General features: G+C 43.4%; 1 long non-coding RNA gene across 1 annotated transcript; it reads left to right on the forward strand.

The window, feature by feature from the left end:
• The first annotated feature begins 434 nt into the window (after positions 1–434).
• LOC135235870 (uncharacterized) lies at positions 435–5,985 on the forward strand. The gene is made up of 4 exons (XR_010324449.1): positions 435–648; positions 3,566–3,601; positions 5,489–5,524; positions 5,967–5,985. It is a non-coding gene; the product is annotated as an uncharacterized LOC135235870 (long non-coding RNA).
• Positions 5,986–6,476: the final 491 nt, after the last annotated feature.

Here is a 6,476-nt window from a genome sequence, read left to right on the forward strand (position 1 = left end):
AAGGCGGACAGCATGCTGTTAGCGCGCAGTGATTACAACAGACCACACACACTTAAAAAAAAACTCTCCAGGGTGTGGTCGCCCTCCATCCCAAAGCACCGTGCATATGGAGGATTAGCACAAACACCCTAATAGGCATGTTAACCCCGTTACTAATGACACGGTATTCCTGAGCCATCCCAGGAGCGCAATGGCATCAGATTCTAAAGGTCGTTTTTATGGGTGCTGAAGGCCATACTTTATGGGATAATAACACGTGTGTTGTTGCACGGTGGAAGGGGTGGGGATTGTGGGGGAGATTTATGGATGGCGCAGAAACTGGGATGGGTGTGGGAATCGGAGTCAGCCCTCCCCCTCCTGCCTTCAATGCGCACAAACGGCTCAGTGGACTGTCGAGCGAACAACAGAAGACCCTTCCTATAGCGCAGGTAAGGCTGGCGCAAATTTCTTTTACGTTGAGTCCAATGTGGATTTGCATATTTACATATATGGACATATTAATTTCCCCCCTTTACACTGGGGGGACTAATTAATGGGCAAAATTACGGTATTTGAGCTTTTATTTTCAAATGTCATCTAGTTCAAGGACACCATTCGTTGTAGATGACTTCACGTGTACCAATTTAAACAGAGAGAGTGTGAATGGAGGTGATATTTTTAAGATTCATTCTGCTTTTAGGAGGAAATTCATACTTTGACATACACGTGTTTTGCTACGACCAATTGAGCGAAACTGGTCTTTCATTGTGTATCCAGAAGCATTGTTGCTCCTCTCTCAGGGTTTTTAAAAATAGAAGTATGTGTGTCTTTCTTCATATGTTCTGTGTTTACCTTCTGCGCCGTGCATCCTAATTTGCGCGAACAGAAATTCACTGAAACTTACAGAAACGTGGCCACATGTGCGCTCATACGAATGAGGACACTTGGGCGCTGGTATCAGGAATATTGTAGCGCCGAAGTTGACGGATGTTAATTATTGTCAGAGAATGAGATGGAAAGCGCCAGAGCGCAACGCATGCTTGTGGCTTTGAGTACTGCTGGTGTAAATGCACAGTCTTCTCAAAATCGGGGAAGTAGGCTAAAGTAAACCCCTCCCTGGCTGATATTTTATGGAGTAAAAAGTCTGAATTATAGTTTTGTTTATAATGAAGTAAATCAGCTCCTCCCAGCTTAAGCGAGAATGGGCGAGCGCAAGAAGATCTAAAATGGGGATTAGCACAACCTCTGGGACGCAAGCGTAGTTGTTAAAGTAATATCGGATATTTGATGTACTGGAATGGACTCTTCAGGCACTTTAATGTCGTAGTTTCTGAATAAATAATGCAATGTGATTTCTTGTTTTTATATTATTATTATTATTTTGTAAAATGATATAATAATATATGTTTTCTTGTTATATAGGTTTTTCATAGCACATATGGTGTAACCCCTATATGTAGCCAGCAATATGCCTGAAACACATGCAATTTTGCTCACAAGACTTTTGCGTTCTCATGAAATGGTATTTAAAATAAAAACAAAAACGTAAAATTTGGAGACTTAAAGTTAGAGACACATCCCACATGAAAACATGTTAAGACGCTGCTGTGTAGTGCATGGATGGGCTCCACAGTGTGAATAGTACTGACAGATCCCCGATCCCAGAGCCGACTGTGGACGGCAGCCCACTAGCGTCGCCTTGGAAGGAGGGTTTCAGTCAGCCAGGATGGCAGTGTCTCGCAGCATCAGTGACCCCTGCTGATCGATCTGACACTCGCCGTCTGTCTGTTGAGTTGTACATGGATTGCCAGGACTCGCATCTGTGCAAACCCACTTGTAGCCTGCGTGTGACAAGGAGCTTGTCCGCGCACTCCAGGTTGATAATGGAGGTTATACGAGCGCTGCCGAGAAAGTGATTGGGCATTCCAAATAAAGTAGCCCACGCTGCTATTAGTTGGAACCACTCATGGCCAGCTATTGTGCATCGGATGTTTGGGAATCGCCTCTACTTAAGCACTTACCAAACCTTTTTCATAAGATTCAGAGCGCTATAGAGCACATTGTTTTACAGTAGGGTAGTGTTCTGGCATTTTCCCCATAACAATAAATGTAATTTAAAAAATTCCCTGGTATCCATAGTTTTTCATGGAAAAATTGTTCCAATAGCAAAGTGTCAAACTTCAAAATGTACCTTCTTTTACCGCTTTTTAACAGAAACATACCATACTTTTTTCCTTGGCTCCGACTTGCAGCCAAAAACGTGACGCTAGATTTAATACGATAGACGGACTTGAATGTTTACAATCAAAGTAGTTTTAGACTTTAATTTTCCTGTCCTCTGATTGGATGCTGCAATTGTCCTAACTGTACCTAACTACGATGTTCTGAAGAGTCAAGCATTGCCATGTTGTTTTAACTGAAGGCTTCGGAGAAAAGTAATTTAACTTAACCTATCTTCGCTTGTATAAAGACTTTTAAATTTATTTTATAGTACAGTAGCTATACATTTTTTTTTTTTTCTTTCTTTTAAAAAACATTTGAAATTATTCACATTAAATTAGCACTGAACTTTAAGAGTATTGCGACATAGCTCAGGAGGTAAGACCGATTGTCTGGCAGTCGGAGGGTTGTCGGTTCAAACCCCGCCCTGGGCGTGTCAAAGTGTCCTTGAGCAAGACACCTAACCCCTAACTGCTCTGGCGAATGAGAGACATCAATTGTAAAGCGCTTTGGATAAAGGCGCTATATAAAGGCAGTCCATTTACCATTTACCATATATAGCAAGCGCACATGTTAGTTAAGGCTCCTGGCATGACGTTGTTTAACTTAAGTTTAGCTATTTCGCTATCTATCGATGTTGGCTTGCCGGCCAATGATCGGCAAAGTTGGCTAACAAACCGTAGCACAATAAAGGTACAACTGTAATACAATAGTTAGGAATCGTTAGGAAAAACAAGCTAGCGCTTCCTGGCTACTCTTACCGAACCAATGTCAGACCTCGTTTTGTTTTACAGCGAGTCCACAACACAATCCTATGGCGAATTAGCTAAGTTATGTTTCATTGCAAACCGTAGGCTTATGCTGACCATGACTCGACAGTTGCTGTAATGAGAAATATAATATGAAAACCTGGCAGTCCAGTTAAAAACTGATTTAATGTGCAATCTAAGAAACGTTAAACGTTATCAACAAATCAGGCAACATTTAAGCCCGATGTCTCTTTGCATTGTGTACTGTTTTTGAAGTAGGCTATTGCTTGGCTGTCTCGAGAATTCATTAAGTTGCTGTTTAACATTTCTACTTAAAGCTTTCAAAATGAGCCTAAATCAAGCCAAGCAATGTTTATCCATCAAACGTATTTATTTAGTTGTTTGTTTATTTAACAAACCCTCGTCATCAACATCTTTCGACTATGTCAAAACAGAGAGCATTTGCTAGAGAGATGGATGGAGGGGTAACTAACTTCTTTTAGACGGTGTTAGCATTTATTATACATGGCTGCTGGAGGAATTTGTGCCAATTAGACTGCACGTGGAACCCCTCATACTGCTGTATTTTTATTTAATTTTTATTTTATTTTTTACAGATACAAGTGGACAGATCACAATGTCTTCTGGAGGAGGTGAGTCAACTTTCTACAGGCTTTTTGAAACTTAACAGAAGATGGCCATTGCACGTTTTATACATAGAATAAGACGTTTCTGTGTGCTCTTTTTTCATGACCCACCCTTCTATGGTAGCTGTTGATCTGTCGACCCTTTGAAAACATAGTGTAGACTTCAGGCTCATCCCTGAAAGATACTGTGTTTTTTGCAATCTACACATGTCAGCCATTGACATGTCATGTCAGCATTAATGTGTGGCTCAGTGCTTTGTGAAACTTTATGTTGCCTAGGAGACCACGTGGAGACTGTGAGCTCCTCATTTCCCTCTTGATCACTTGTTTGCCATGCAGTGACATGATAGGGAGCAGGGAGTACTTCGCCACGCCCAGTACAGCCTCGATATTTCCTCCTTTATGAATAACACATTTGTGCAGGTTAGCCAGCACAGCCAAAGGCACAAAATCGCGGTGATCATCTACACCGGTGGTACACCAGCTCGGCCCCGGGGACCCATTGGGCGTGCTGGATTTCGTTCCAACCGCAGTTGCAATCCCAGAATTTTAACTAGCTATTCATTTTTCTTAATTAGGTGCTTTTTATGTTCAGAGGGAGTATTTACCCTCTTAAACCACATTGTGTGAGAAATAGCTATGCATTAGAAATTAACAGCTTGTTAAAATTCTGGGATTGCGGTTGGAACGAAAACCAGCATACACAGACGGTCCACAGGAACGAGTTTGAATGCCACCGATCCACACAGATCTAATGTCTACTGCGCTACTTCCTAGTACCTTCGGGACCGCATATCCTTATCTCCCTATTCACTGGGGGCCTTGAGTTTTATTTTTATTTTTTTATGACAAGCTGCCTAATGAATTGCTGAATGAGTAACCTGCAGCTGTAAAGTTTAAGGAGAGCCAGTCAGTCATAAGGTCATGAGCACAGGATAATAATTCACTTTGAAATCTTTGCTTCGACTTTGTCCAATTCTTAGACCGTGAAGAAGTCATTCATTAAGCCCTATGCTGGCCTTTGGGGCAGAGACGTGCATTGCGGGCACCTGGTTCAACGGGAAACAGGCTTGACTTGTCCTCTGAAGCAGCTCTAGAGATAGACGGCGGTCAGCTCGGGTAATTACAGGTTTATGGAGGGAGCTGAGAAGGTTGACTTGAGCATGTGTTTGTGTGTGGTGAGGGTGAGTGTGAGAGAGAGAGAGAAGGAGGGAGATGGAGAGAGAAGGAGGGATAGCTGGTTCAGGCTGGATTCACAAAATGCTGATAAACTTAATTAGGATTGTTCGAGCTTGTCTTCTGCGGGAGTTGGACCAAGGACTCTTGCCTCCAAATACCCATGATCCCCCTCTGTTGTTGCTACTGATGCAAGAGTGGCTCCCAACAAAACAAAGATAGGATACTGGGTTCACAAATCATTTATCATTCCTGTTGCAAGTCTACTTCACACCACGTAGAGCATTTCAGCAAAATGTCTTAACGACTGCTATTATGCCATCTTTGTGGCTATAACTGAGCCTTAAATTGAAACTGGAGCTGTTACAAATAGTTTATAGTCACAATTATTAAGTTTGTGTATCAAGAATGAGCTTGACATTTCTTTTTATGGTGAAAAAGCCAGGAAAAAGCTGTGTCATACATACCAAGCATACCAAGTACCTTGCTAGCTAAGCAACGTTTGCCAAGTCTAATCAATCCTTGTTTTGGGAGTAATTTTCTCACAGATAAAAATTGAGTCTTCTGAAGTGAGCTGTTGCACCTGTGCTGTTGTCTCATTGTCTCTCTCTCTCTCTCTCTCTCTCTCTCTCTCTCTCTCTCTCTCTCTCTCTCTCTCTCTCTCTCTCTCTCTCTCTCTCTCTCTCTCTCTCCCTCCCTCCCTCCCTCTCTCCTCAGCTCCTGAGATTGATCCTGATGCTGATTTTGTATACGGTGAGTGCCTCGGTCAGGTCAGAGCGGGCGATGTAAGGCACTGTGTAAGGCCGCAGTCATTGTGTATCACCAGAACATGGTCAGCTTTGTCATATGAGACCAGCTGGCCGTGAATTGGTAGCGTTTAACAGCTCATAAAGAATCGGATGAGTATAACAGTTGATCCAGGATCTGTTGCGTGTAACAGCTGATCTGGAATCAGTTCAGTGTAACAGATAGTCAAGGATCCTTTGAGCATAACAGCTGTTTCTGGATCAGTTAAGCATAGCATCAGATCCAGTGGCATTGATATAAAGCAGCCATTGTGTACCTTGGTGGTCCTTCCTTCTCACCTCTACTAGGCTGAATCCTAATCAGTGTCATTTGAGGAAAACCAAAACAGCTCTTACGGTTTTGCTGTCACGGTGGATTCTGTCCAATGGCTGTGTCCTGTCTGTTTCAGACTATCACACCCTGCGCGTAGGGGGTCTCACCTTCGCCGCGGTCATCGTGTTCCTGTCCATCCTGCTGCTGGCCGGTGAGTCTCACCCTGGTCACATGACACGTTTGGGCGGAGCCCGACGTTGGCAATATAGCAGAAGTGCAGTGCATGATTGCGGAGAGAGGGGAGAGACTGTTTGTGTCACGCCGTTGGCCTTGGGGGAGTTGAGTGAGTGTAATGAGAGGGAGAAGTTCAGAGCCATGCTTGACTGAGCCTCGTATGAATGACGGACAGACAAAGCTAAACAGACAGTATGACTGGATATGGGGGAGGGGAGTGGCTGGGATTTACAAGGACGCAGTGGGTTGATATTGATCTAGGTCTAATGCCGCGTTCTCCATCTCCTCTCCACAGGGAACTCCATCCGTAGGTGCGGGAAGTCCAAGGTGAGTACTCCCCCCGGGAAGGTTGTTGGAGCATGTAATCTTACAACGTTTCTACAACGTTGACTACATGTTGTAGGAAGGTCAG

Source organism: Anguilla rostrata, chromosome 12, assembly GCF_018555375.3.
Source record: "Anguilla rostrata isolate EN2019 chromosome 12, ASM1855537v3, whole genome shotgun sequence".
Classification (NCBI taxonomy): Eukaryota; Metazoa; Chordata; class Actinopteri; order Anguilliformes; family Anguillidae; genus Anguilla; species Anguilla rostrata.